At 34.7% G+C, this 14,881-nt stretch overlaps 1 protein-coding gene across 3 annotated transcripts in view; it reads right to left on the reverse strand.

Moving 5' to 3' along the window:
• The window catches only part of CCSER1 (coiled-coil serine rich protein 1), a 1,488,482-nt gene that overhangs the window by 920,273 nt on the left and 553,328 nt on the right, over nucleotides 1–14,881 (reverse strand).

The following is a 14,881-nucleotide window of genomic DNA, read 5'->3' on the forward strand; positions in this document are numbered from 1 at the left end:
CCAGAAAGCAGGAACAGAAGGAACATTCCTCAACATAATAAAACTATATATGACAAACCCAGAGCAAACATTATCCTCAATGGTGAAAAACTGAAAGTATTTCCCCTAAAGTCAGGAACAAGACAAGGGTGCCCACTCTCACCACTACTATTCAACATAGTTTTGGAAGTTTTGGCCACAGCAATCAGAGCAGAAAAAGAAATAAAAGGAATCCAAATTGGAAAAGAAGAAGTAAAACTCTCACTGTCTGCAGATGACATGATCCTCTACATAGAAAACCCTGAAGACTCCACCAGAAAATTACTAGAACTAATCAATGAATATACTAGTAAAGTTGCAGGATATAAAATCAACACACAGAAATCCCTTGCATTCCTATATACTAATGAGAAAATAGAGAAATTAAGGAAACAATTCCATTCACCATTGCAATGAAAAGAATAAAATACTTAGGAATATGTCTACCTAAAGAAACTAAAGACCTATATACAGAAAACTATAAAACACTGGTGAAAGAAATCAAAGAGGACACTAATAGATGGAGAAATATACCATGTTCATGGATCAGAAGAATCAATATAGTGAAAATGAGTATATTACCCAAAGCAATCTATATATTCAATGCAATCCCTATCAAGCTACCAAAGGTATTTTTCACAGAGGTAGAACAAATAATTTCACAATTTATATGGAAATACAAAAAAATCTCAAATAGCCAAAGCAATCTTGAGAAAGAAAAATGGAACTGGAGGAATCAACCTGCCTGACTTCAGGCTCTACTACAAAGCCACAGTAATCAAGACAGTATGGTACTGGCACAAAGACAGAAATATAGACCAATGGAAAAATATAGAAAGCCCAGAGATGAATCCATGCACGTATGGACACCTTATCTTTGACAAAGGAGGCAAGAATAGACAATGGTGCAAAGACAATCTCTTTAACAAGTGGTGCTGGGAAAACTGGTCAACCACTTGTAAAAGAATGAAACTAGAACACTTTCTAACACCATACACAAAAATAAACTCAAAATGGATTAAAGATCTAATCGTAAGACCAGAAACTATAAAACTCCTAGAGGAGAACATAGGCAAAACACTTTCTGACATACATCACAGCAGGATCCTCTATGACCCATCTCCCAGAATACTGGAAATAAAAGCAAAAATTAACAAATGGGATCTAGTTAAAATTAAAAGCTTCTGCACAACAAAAGAAACTATAAGCAAGGTGAAAAGACAGCCTTCAGAATGGGAGAAAATAATAGCAAATGAAGCAACTGACAAACAACTAATCTCAAAAATATACAAGCAACTCCTATAGCTCAATTCCAGAAAAATAAACAACCCAATCAAAAAATGGGCCAAAGAATTAAATAGACATTTCTCCAAAAAAGACATACAGATGGCTAACAAATACATGAAAAGATGCTCAACATCACTTATTATCAGAGAAATGCAAATCAAAACCACAATAAGGTACCATTTCACGCCAGTCAGAATGGCTGCGATCCAAAAGTCTACAAGCAATAAATGCTGGAGAGGGTGTGAAGAAAAGGGACCCCTCTTACACTGTTGGTGGGAATGAAACTAGTACAGCCACTATGGAGAACAGTGTGGAGATTCCTTAAAAAACTGGAAATAGAACTGCCTTATGATCTAGCAATCCCACTACTGGGCATACACACTGAGGAAACCAGAAGGGAAAGAGACACGTGTTCCCCAATGTTCATCAAAGCACTGTTTATAATAGCCAGGACATGGAAGCAACCTAGATGTCTGTCAGCAGATGAATGGATAAGAAAGCAGTGGTACATATACACAATGGAGTATTACTCAGCCATTAAAAAGAATACATTTGAATCATTTCTAATGAGGTGGATGAAACTGGAGCCTATTATACAGAGTGAAGTAAGCCAGAAAGAAAAACACCAGTATAGTATACTAATGCATATATATGGAATTTAGAAAGATGGTAACGATACCCCTGTATGTGGGACAGCAAAAGACACACAGATGTATAGAACAGTCTTTTGTACTCTGTGGGAGAGTGAGAGGGTGGGATGATTTGGGAGAATGGCATTGAAATATGTATAATATCATATATGAAACAAATCACCAGTCCAGGTTCGATGCAGGATACAGGATGCTTGGGGCTGGTGCACTGGGATGACCCAGATGGATGGTACGGGGAGGGAGGTGGGAGGGGGGTTCAGGATAGGGAACACGTGTATACCTATGGCAGATTCATGTTGATATATGGCAAAACCAATACAATATTGTAAAGTAATTAACTTCCAATTAAAATAAATAAATTTATATTAAAAAAATAAAAAAACACAACACCCCATTGTTCACTGCAGCACTATTTACAATAGCTAGAGCATGGAGGTTACCTAGATGTCCACTGGTAGATGAATGGATAAAGAAGTGTGGTACATATACATAATGGATATGACTCAACCATAAAAAGGAACACATTAGAGTCAATTCTAATAAGGTGGATGAACCTAGAACATATTATACAGAGTAAAGAACATATTATACAGAGTCAGAAAGAGAAATGTAAATATCGTATTCTAATGCACATATATGGAATCTAGAAAAATGGTACTGAAGAATGTATTTACAGGGTAACAATGGAGAAATGGACATAGAGAACAGATTTATGAACATGGGGAGATGGAGGAGAGGGTGAGATTTATGGAAAGAGTAACAAGTAAACTTACACTACCATATGTAAAATAGGAAGCCAATGGGAATTTGCTGTATGGCTCAGGAAACTGAAACAGGAGCTCTGTGTCAGCCTGGAGGGCTGGGATAGGAAGGGAGTTGGGAGTGAGGTTCAAAACGGAGGGGACATATGTATACCATGACTGATTCATGTTTAGGTTTGACAGAAAACAGCAAAATTCTATAAAGCAATTATCCTTCAATAAAAAATAAATAAATGAAGAAAAGTTAAGTCTTTCTGCACAAAATTAATGAAATCTACAGCTTCAATTTAATCCACATTAACAGGTATACCACAAAGGAGAACTAAATAAATAAACCAACAACAACAATAAAAAAAACAGATACACAAACAAAGCAAAAGGAGATTCAGATATAGAATTACAACACATGGGCTTTAACCTGATTGTAACATATCTTTAAGAAATTACATGGCAAGATGGAAAATCAATCAGAGAATTAAAAAAAATATAACACAAAATTGAGTAGATTGAAATATATAGTCATTGAAATCTAGTGTCATTAGATGGGTTAGCAGATGATTCAATACAGCTAAAAAGAGGATAAGTGCAATGAAATATGGATCAGATGAAAATATTCATAATGAAGCATGAATAAGGAAACCTGGAGTGCTGCAGTTCATGTGGTCACAAAGAGTTGGACACAACTGAGCAATTGAACTGAACTGAAGATAAACAATGGAAATATAGGCAATAAGGATATATAAGGTATATGGTGAAACATCAGCATATAAATAATTGGACTCTTAGAAGTAAATAAGAGATGGGCAGAAGCAATGTTTAAAGAGATACTGGATCAGATGGTTTCAACTAACCATAGATATGAACCACAAGAAGGAAAAACAGAAAAAGAAAATTCTATATAAAAGTACATCAAACCAAAAGCCAAAGAAAGGTTAAAATCAGCTAGAAAAAATACACTTTACTTTCCAAATAGCAATAATAAAAATGCCACTAAAATAGAAGCCAGAAAACAAAAGTGCTAAAAATAAAAACTGCAACCATAGAACTTTACATTTATTAAAATATGCTTAAAATGAAATTGAAATGAATAGAAAAAAAAAAAAAAAACAGAAGAATGAGAGATAGAAGAAATTCATCAAAAGTATACATACCCATGTTAAAATAAATAATCAAAAAGGTCCTCGGGCATTAGAACAATAATTTCAGACAGAAGCACAGAGATGTAGAAATGTATAAAGTTCAAGGTAATAGTAAATATCTTGGTAAATCTTATCAACTATTGAAGGCATGCTAACATATTATTGGCATATATCTGTAGAATTAAAATAAGCTAAAAATTTAACTGAGAATTAGAAGCAATTAAAGTATGTGTTTTACGGGCCTACCATGATATAGAAAATTATATATTTAATGAAATTACTTTTTCAAGGTCAAAGACATATGCTATAATCTCTAGCATAACTACAAAGGGGATAGATTTTAAATACTGAATAACTAAACTGTAATAAAAAAGAAAATGAAATAATTTTAAAAATAATTAACTCAGAGGGATGCAAAAGGGAACACAGAACAAATGGGACAAATAGAAAAACAAATATTAAGACCATACATTTCAATGTAACTATTGTAGCAGCTATAATAAAAGCAAGCAGTCTCCAATTAGAAGATAACTATTTTAAAATCTGTCATTAAAGAGAAAAAAGCCAACCATATTCTATTAGAGACACATGTAAAATATAAGCACAGAGAAATATTAAAAATAAAAGATTGAAGATACACACAAGGCAAATAGTAATCAAGAGAAACTAATACAGCAATATGAATACTACACTAAATACACAATACAGAGTAAAAGAGATAAGAATTAATATATTAATAATAATTTCACAGGAGTTGATCCATCCAATCATACTGTTTTAAAATAGGTAAATCAAAAATTGATAAAACAAAAAGGAGAAATAAAAAAAATCTTTTATTCATAGTTGAAGGTTTTAACACACCTCCCTCAGAAAGTTATAAGATAAGCAGAGAAAATATATCATCTGAAGCCTAAAGATCTTTTACAGGGGGCATTTACCATTCCAAGGAGCTTTTAAAAAAAAATCTATTTGATTGAACAACAATTTATAAAACCCTTAAAAATAAAAATAATTTTTTTAGTTAAAAATTATTTTTAAAAATAAAAATTTGTTGAATATCAACAAGTCAAACAACTGAATATCTTTTTCTTTATGGAAATAAATGAAGCAAAACAATAATCAAAACAATTTAAGGAAAATGGAAAATAAAAGAAATAAAAGCAAGTTGTTCTAGATATGAGGAGGCAGGATGTTAGTAAAAGAAAAAGGCTAAGAGTAACGTCACATGATTCCTTAAAATGTCTTGTGTATACTAAGAATGTTTACTCGTCTATGCCCTTGAGTTTCATGGGATTTAGGGATACGATTTTTTTTAAAGTTTAAGGTTGTTAGATAGTATAAAATTAAGAATGCCTATGATTGGATCTATCTGTCTACTTGTCATTTAAATTTTAAATGACATGTTTATTCATGTTTATTACAACTTACATGTTTATTCAAACTTTATTTTGGCAACTCTCAAAGTTTTAAAGATAGTCTTAATACAGCCCTAACTAGGATCCATGAAATTGAAAACTATAAAGAAACAGCTGACATCATCAGGACCAATCTGAAAACACAGTGGATTTTCTCAGAAAGATCTAAATCAGACCAATTTAGATTAAAATTTTCTAGATCTGATGATACTCAGAGTTTCACAAATGCACTCCAAATAGAAGAAAAAGAGAAATGTTTTGTCCTTATAGGATGGACAAGAAAGACAAAGATTAAAAAAGTAAAATGTTCTTAATGCCAAAGCAAAGAGAACAAAACTTTCCAAAGTTCTCTTTTAACATCCAACAAATAGCTATCAAAAGTCATGAAAATATTAGACTTTTTGGTCATGCTATAAAGCACGCCACAAAAATGTCCTATAGAATCTTTTCAGGAATACATCTTTCACCTCATCAAACCAAGACTCTTTAAAGAGCAGCAGATATGAAGACCCTAGTATAAAGTTTATTATAATTAACTATCCATAACTAATATAAACAGAGACTCATTATTATTTTCTTTGAACATGTTATATTTGACATGAGAAACAAAATTAAAATTCATGTAGTTACACTGGCACAAATCGCCAGATAAGGATCCAAACATTTTTTTTCTATAGTGGTATTAATGTCAGCATAGGCACAGAATAGAATATCTATATCTAACTCATTTTAAAATGCAAACAATTTTCAGAATAATCCAAATTTAAATGCATAAAATCATCATTTCATAATATTTTATTGTAAATGTCTATACTGCTTCCTCTAATGAAATTTCTGAAGATAAGAATCAATCTCAATTGTATTTCAATTCTTCCTCTTGACCCCCACTTATCCAGTGAAAATGTATGATCTGGCCAGCCCATCATTACTTATAAATCTCTTTCTCTGGCCAAAGCACCAAACTCAATCTTACACTTCCTAGTTCTGAGTGGCAATAGATTCCCAAAGATGTTTAAGTTGTATGTGGCTCCTTCTATGTGAATGTTGTGACTAATATATCTCAGAGAAGTGAGACAGGGTTAGGCATGTGTTGTTGTTCAACTGCTCAGTCATGTCTGACTCTTTGTGACACCATTACTTGCAACATACCAGGCTTCCCTATCCATCAGCATCTCCTGGAGCTTGCTTAAACTCATGTCCATTGAGTGGTGATACCATCAAACCATCTCGTCCTCTGTCCTCCCTTTCTCCTCCTGACTTCTATCTTCCCCAGATTCAGGGTCTTTTCCAATGAATCAGCTCTTCTCATTAGGGGGCCAAAGTAGTAGAGTTTCAGCTTCAGCATCAGTCCTTCCAATGAATATTAAGGATTGATTCCCTTTAGGATTGCATGGTTAGATCTCCTTGCAGTCCAAGGGAGTCTTAAGAGTCTTCTCCAACACCACAGTTCAAAAGCATCAATTCTTCAGTGCTCAGGCTTCTTTATGGTTCAACTCTCACATCAATATGTGACTATTGGAAAAACCATATATTTGACTATATGGACCTTTGTCTCAAAGTCATGTCTCTGCTTACAGTTTATAGGTTTGTCATAGCTTTTCTTCCCCGAGGCAAGAGTCTTTTAATTTCCAGGCTGCAGTCACCATCTGCAGTGATTCTGGAGCCCAAGAAACTAGCCTGTCACTGTTTCCATCTATTTGCCATGAAGTGATGGGACTGGATGCCATGATCTTGGTTTTTTGAATGTTGAGTGTTAAGCCAGCTTTTTCACTCTCTTCTTTCACCTTCATCAAGAGGCTCTTTAGTTCCTCTTCACTTTTTGCCACAGGGTGGTGTCAGCTGCATGTCTGAGGTTACTGATAGTTCTCCTGGCAATCTTGATTACAGCGTGTACTTCATCCAGTCCAGCATTTGTCATGATGTACTCTGTATATAAGTTTAAAAAGCAGGGTGACAATAGATAGCTTGGACATAGCCCGTTCCCATTTTTGAATCAGTCCATTGATTAATGTCCAGTTCTAACTACTGCTTCTTGACAATCATACAATTGAGGAGGCAGGTAAGGTGGTCTGGATTCCCATCTCTTTAAGAATTTTCCACCATTTGTTGTCATCCACACAAAGGCTTTAGCATAATTAGTGAAGCAGAAGTAGATATTTTTGTGGAATTCTCTTGCTTTTCGTATGGTCCAACAAATGTTGGAAATTTGATCTCTGGTTCCTCTGCCTTTTCTAAATCCAGCTTGGACATCTGGGAGTTCTTGGTTCATGTACTGTTGAAGCCTGACATGGAGGATTTTGCACATTACCTTGCTAGCATGTGAAATGAGTGCAATTGTAGGGTAGTTTGAACATTCTTTGGCAATGTGTTTCTTTGGGATTGGGCTTCCCTGGTGTCTCAGAAGTAAAGTTTCTGCCCGCAATGCGGGAGACCTGGATTTGATCTCTCATTTAGGAAGATCCCCTGGAAAAGGAAATGGCAACCCACTTCAGTACTCTTGCCTGGAAAATCCCATGGACAGAGAAGCCTGGTACGCTACAGTCCATGGGGTCACAAAGAGCCGGACACAACTGAACGACTTCACTTTCACTTTTTCTTCTTTGGGATTAGAATGAAAACTGACCTTATCCAGTCCTGTGGCCTCTGGTGAGTTTTCCAAATTTGCTACCATATGGAGCACAGCAGTTTCACAGAATCATCTTTCAGGATTTGAAATAACTCAGCTGTAATTCCATCACCTCCACTAGCTTTGTTTATAGTGATGCTTCCTAAGGCCCACTTGACTTCACATTCCAGTATGTCTGGCTCTAGGTGATTGATCACATCACTGTGGTTATCCAGGTCATTAAGATCTTTTTTTATATAGATCTCTGTGTATTCTTGCCACTTCTTCTTAATATCTTCTGCTTGTGTTAGGTCCATACTGTTTCTGTCTTTCATTGTACTCATCTTTGCATGAAATGTTCCCTGCTGCTGCTAAGTCACTTCAGTCGTGTCCGACTCTGTGCGATCCCATAGACGGCAGCCCACCCAGGCTCCCCCATCCCTGGGATTCTGGAGGCAAGAACACTGGAGTGGGTTGCCATTTCCTTCTCCAATGCATGAAAGTGAAAAGTGAAAGTGAAGTAGTTCAGTCTTGTCCGACCCTCAGCGATCCCATGGACTGCAGCCTACCAGGCTCCTCTGCCCATGGGATTTTCCAGGCAAGAGTACTGGAGTGGGGTGCCATTGCCTTCTCTGGAAATGTTCCCTAGGCATGTAATAAGGCTATATAAATGGCATTTGAATGAAAGAGTAAATATTTAGAAAAACTTTGTCTTCTATTAAATAAAATATATGTGAGCAGATTTTTAAAATTTTATAATGCTACGCAAATGCCTATCAATGCATTTGTAGATCTGAAGTAATACATATAGGCACACCTCCCAGTTACTGTGGGTTTGCTCCAGACCAGCTGAATAGGTCTAATAACACAATGAAGTGAGTGACACAATTTTTTTGGTTTCCCAGAACATATAAGAGTTGTGTTTATACTACACTGTAGTTTAGTGTTCAATAAATTATGTCTAAAAAACACTAATGTACATAGCTTAATTTTATTGCTAAAAAATGTTACCGTCAGCTAAGCCGTCAGTGAGTTATATAATAACATCAAAGACCACTGATTAGAGATCACCATAAACATAATAATACTGAAAAACTTTGAAATATTTTGAGAACTATCAAAATGTAAAACTGAGAAAGCAAATGAGCAAAAGCTGTTGGAAACAGGGTTGCAGATAGACTTGCTCAGTGCAAGATTGTCACAAATCTTCAATTTGTAAAACACATGCTCCCTGTGAGGTGTAATAAAGCAAAGTGCAATAAAACAAAGTATGCCTGTAGCTAGAAATAAGCATCAAAATGGAAAAATTAATTTTTAATTAAAAAATATACTAAAATATATATCTAAATATTCAAAAATATGTTTCATGTATAAGAACAAAAATACCAAAATATAAAAAGTTAATTTAACTATAGAATGAGACATAAAATATAAAAATAATTTAAGAATTCAAACATTTCTAGTATATTAAGTATTTCCTTTTTATAATAGAGCTTAGGGAAAATTATAAATCTTCTTTAGCTATTCCATGATATTTCACTATGTTCCATTAGATAAATTACTCAACATTAGCCTTAGAAAATAAATATTTTAAAATAAAATATTCTAATGAATTAATATAATCTGATTAAATTTATCCCATAACACAAACAAATTTTAGGTTAAAATTGATTAATAAATTTTGATAAATTACATATTTTCAAATAACTATAAAACTATGCCACTCTACATTTGGAAGTAGAGTATCAAGATGTCTCGTTATATGAAATACAAAATAGGTATGGTGATAAGTAAATTTAGTAGGAAACACTAAAACATAGGTTAAAAAAACTATTTCAAATTTTTATTCAGGCTTATAAACTGATATTGAGTTGTGCTAAAATATTGACAGGGGTTCTATTTTTATTTTAACTTAATTCATTTTTTTTGTTTCTTTAATACAGATATGCAAACAATAAGTCTGCTGTCTTCTTCTGTCTTCTTCTACCTCCCTTTTCTTTAGATAAACTACAATGACTGTTTGATATGCAGCCAGGCTTTTTCAAATATATAAAACATAAAAATACATACAAACATATAAAGATATACAAACCTGTAAAAATACTTTTTATAGGAATCTTATTCTATAGTCATGACTATGTAATTTGCTTTCAAGAGTAAATAATCTATGGTCACTAAAAATAAAAACAAGCACACAAAATCCCTGCAAAGTTCTGGTAATTTAAAATTCAGTGTAAGAAATGAATTTGCATTTCCAAAGAAAACTACTTTATAAAGAGAAGTAGTTTGCCTGGTAAGAAACATATGGCAGTTAAAAGGTTGTAATGTATGCAAACATATCACCAATTTTCTATCTCAAAAGCAACAGTCCGTATTTTCAGTGACACTGTATTAATGAATTTGTAAATGTACTCTTTCAACACCAGTGCTACAATCACATGAAAACATTCTTATAAAGGATACCACAAAATTAGAAGTCTTGATTCTAGTATTAGTATGCATGCATGCTAAGTCGCTTCAGTCGTGTCCGACTCTGTGTGACCCCACAGACAGCAGCCCACCAGGCTCCTCTGTCCCTGGGATTCTCCAGGCAAGAACACTGGAGTGGGTTGCCATTTCCTTCTCCACTATTAGTATGCAGCTGCATTATTTTGCTGCATACTTTGTCATCCTGAAACATGAGCATTATATTTCTAACTATGCTGAATTTAATACATTGGCTTTATTCATTTAGGAAGTAAATTATCTACAAATTTATAATTTGTAAATTCACTTAGAAATTATTTCTAAAGGAAGAAACTATTGCACATGAACTTTGAAAGGAACCATGAAAATTTTGAGATTTTATTCAATAAATATACATAAATTAACATGCCATAGTTTCATGGTTACTAGCAGAAAACATGAGACTCCTGGGTCAGAGACACAGGGACTTTATTGCACAGGATAATCAAGCAGCATGAGTTTCATGTTTTCATCAGCTCCCCTTGTCTACCTTCTTCTCCTAAATCCCACTGGGGCTCTGTGGAGCATCCCAGATGGGTTTGGCACAGATACTGCATCACAGCTGAAGAACCGCAAGCTTAGGAAACCATGATCTTTTAAAGGTGCTGCTAACAAACTGTTCAAACTTTGGCCAAGAGGAAGACTTAACCTTTACTACTTTTGCCCAAAAGTGAATTTGTCCTCTGCCCATATGTCTTTTAACCTGAACCAATGTGGACTTGTCATTAAGGACCATCCACTTAGGTCAAGTACCATAATAGTTTATAGGAATGGTAGTTCTGCTGGTTTAATAATATTTAAAATAATTATACAAATTAAATATTTTAATATTTTATCCATGTGCATTTATGTATCAACTATAAATAGTAATGACATAAATCTAGAAAGAATGAATCTGGTATCCTTTATCTTGTAAGGATATCTTAATCTTAAATCAAGATTCAAGTTTATAGGTAGCAATAGGTACCAATAAGCATTATCCCAGTTAAATTTTTTTTAAAAGACACTTATTTCAACAATAAAAGGGCATTCTTTCTCTCTGTAATGTCTATACACTCTTCTTACACTGAAGAATATTTATTCAGCCCTACCTACCGACTTTTGTGCTAGGTACTCTGGGAAATTCAAAGGAGACAAAGATGTGGTGTTTAGTTGGAAACATCTGCACTGATCTTAATAACTAACATAGTGCAGGGACGTGGATGATTAAACACATATAAGAGCCAATAAGAACATTAAAGTAGACTTAATAAAGAGGTGAAATTTAAGGTTAAGAATTTGCACTGGCAAAGTTGGTGGAGAAGGGCATGCCAAAACTTAGACAATAAAATGTGCAAAAGTTTGCAGTAAGAAATCAATATGGCATATCTAGAGAATAATGAATAGGGCACATTGACCAAAGCAGAGCAGAGACATCAACTGGGAGATAAAGCTAGATAATCAAAGTACAAAGAGCTGTGAACAAAGGATAAGGTGTTGGACTTTGTGTAAAATAAGAGGTTGCTAGAATTTTTTGAAGAAAAATTGCATGATGAAACAGAAAAGAATGCATTAGGGAAGAGAAAAAAAAGAAACGTAATGATTACTCTCTCTCATTTGTTATTTGTTTTTAACTATGCAACGATTATTAGTCTTGTCACATATTATTTCTTTAAATTCTTCATTCTATAGATGAGTAAACAAACTTAAGAGACATTAACTAACTTTCCCAAAGGCACTAGTATGCAAATGTCAAAAGATGGATTCTATCAAAGTCTGTACAACTATGCTCTTAAATGCTTCTCAATGCTGTTTCTTGGTCATGAGACTACTGTAATATATCACACATTTCAGTTCAGTCAGTTCAGTCACTCAGTCGTGTCAGACTCTTTGCAGCCCCGTGGACTGCAGTACCCCAGGCTTTCCTGTCCCTTACCAACTCCCGGAGCTTGCTCAAACTATGGCCATCAAGTTGGTGATGCCATTCAACCATCTCATCTTCTGTCATGCCTTTCGCCTCCTGCCTTCAATCTTTTCCAGCATCAGGGTCTTTTCCAATGAGTCATTTCTTTGCATTAAGTTCAGTGCAGTTCAGTTCAGTTGCTCAGTCGTGTCCGACTCTTTGCGACCCCATGAACCGCAGCACACCAGGCCTCCCTGTCCATCACCAACTCCCAGAGTTCACCCAAACTCATGTCCATTGAGTCGGTGATGCCATACAACCATCTCATCCTCTGTCGTCCCCTTCTCCTCCTTCCCTCAATCTCTCCCAGCATCAGAGTCTTTTCAAATGAGTCAGCTCTTTGCATCAGGTGGCCAAAGTATTGGAGTTTCAGCTTCAACATCAGTCCTTGCAATGAACACCCAGGACTGATCTCCTTTAGGATAGACTGGTTGGATCTCCCACACAGTCCAAGGGACTCTTAAGAGTCTTCTCCAACACCACAGTTCAAAAGCATCAGTTTTCTGGCACTCAGCTTTCTTTATAGTCCAACTCTCACATCCATACATGACTACTGGAAAAACCATAGCTTTGACTAGATGGATCTTTGTCAGCAAAGTAATGTCTCTGCTTTTTAATATGTTATCTAAGTTGGTCATAGCTTTTCTCCCAAGCATCTTTTAATTTCATGGCTGCAGTCACCATCTACGGTGATTTTGGAGCCCAAGAAAATAAAGTTTATCACTGTTTCCTTGGTTTCCCCATCTATTTGCCATGAAGTGATCATGGCATTTGAAATGATCATACATTCAAGGCAATGAAATTTGTGACAGAAGAACTGGTTATAGAAAATAACTAATATAGAGAGTAAATGATGAGGGGGGAAAAGAAGAATTTGAGAGGGTTAGTGACACACTGTCTAACAAGAGAGCTATATCAAAGTGGGAGCCCAGTTTTAAGCTTTGGCATTTAGGAAAATAGTGGTGAAAATGCATGTAGATATTTGGAGAAAGGGAATATTATTAGTAAGAAGCACCATTTCTGACACATTGCATGTGAAGGAGGGTGACATGTCAGGATCTCCTTGCAAGTATTAATGTCCTCAAAAGCTCAAGTCTCAAATATAAAGTGATGAAGTATTTGCACAAAACTTAGGCACATCTTCCTGTATACTTTAATTTCTAGATTACTTATAATATCTAATACAATGTAAATGTATGTACATTTTCACCAGCATATGGCAAATTTGAGTTATGCTTTTGGGAACTTCCAGGAAATTTTCCCCCAAATATTTTCAATCATGTTTGGTTGAATCCTTATATGCTGAACCCATAGATGCAGAAAGTCTAGACTAATGTCTAGATAGGAGTGCTATTTAAGAGAGACAACAGCAATTAAAGACAGTGGACCAGAAATGTGGTGCTTTCTTCTACTAATTATCACACTTCTTGCATTAAAAAAAAATAAATAAAGAATGACCATTTCCATTCATAACCTTCCTTTCTTATCATAACTTTCATCCAAAATCTTTAGGAATCTGGAATCCACCTAACTGTAATCATCTTAACATGTCCTTGTTTTAAATCAAAGACTTCATTTTTAATTTAATCCAACAAACTTTATTCCCTTTACTACTTCTAAAATTTGATTATGACAACCCTTCCTCTTTTTATTTATATTCTCCCCTTCCCCCGCTCCTTTTATGCTTTATTTTCACCAAACCTATATATTATTTTTGGAAGGCTGAATAACAAAATGGTTAAGATGCATGATACAGGATGCTGGGGGCTGGTGCACTGGGACGACCCAAAAGGATGGTATGGGGAGGGAGGTGGGAGCAGGATTCAGGATGGGGAACATGTGTACACCTGTGGCGGATTCATGTTGATGTATGGCAAAACCAATACAATATTGTAAACTAATTAGCCTCCAATTAAAGTAAATAAATTTATATTAAAAAATAAAATAAAATAATTTTTAAAAATAAATTCACAAAGCAAACAAAACAAAACAGTATGTGCTCTGAATTTCACAGGGTCTTGGCTATTTAAAATCCTCACTTAAAAATACCTAACCACTGTGAATTTCAATTTCCTTACCTATGAAACAGATGATAATAAGAACACCATTACCATAGGGTTGTGAAGAAGATAAAATTGGATATTTGTAACAAAAATGCCAGGCACCCTATAAGCACTACACAAATGCTAATTATTTTACAACTCTTCTTCTTTGCATACCTTATCTCCTTTCTCTTCTTCAGACTCACTTCTTTCTACTCTTCTCTCTTAACTTTCCCTTATGTTGCTCACTTCACAAATCACAGAATGATAATGAATCATATCAACATTTAAGCAGATCTAAGCAAATACATTTAAAATGTGTAACTTTAGGCATAGTCTTTTATCCTAGCCTCTTCTGTATTGATGATGAGCAAGTTGGATAAGGCACCACTATGTCAAATCCAAAATAAGTCAAATCAAGCTCATGATTTTGTCTCCAGAGCTAGAATCTTGTATTTCCTCTTTCATGTTGGGCAGTGCCATTTATTCCAGTCCCCAGGTTTACCTCCCTGTAGCT

Source organism: Bos taurus, chromosome 6, assembly GCF_002263795.3.
Source record: "Bos taurus isolate L1 Dominette 01449 registration number 42190680 breed Hereford chromosome 6, ARS-UCD2.0, whole genome shotgun sequence".
In the NCBI taxonomy this organism is placed as follows: Eukaryota; Metazoa; Chordata; class Mammalia; order Artiodactyla; family Bovidae; genus Bos; species Bos taurus.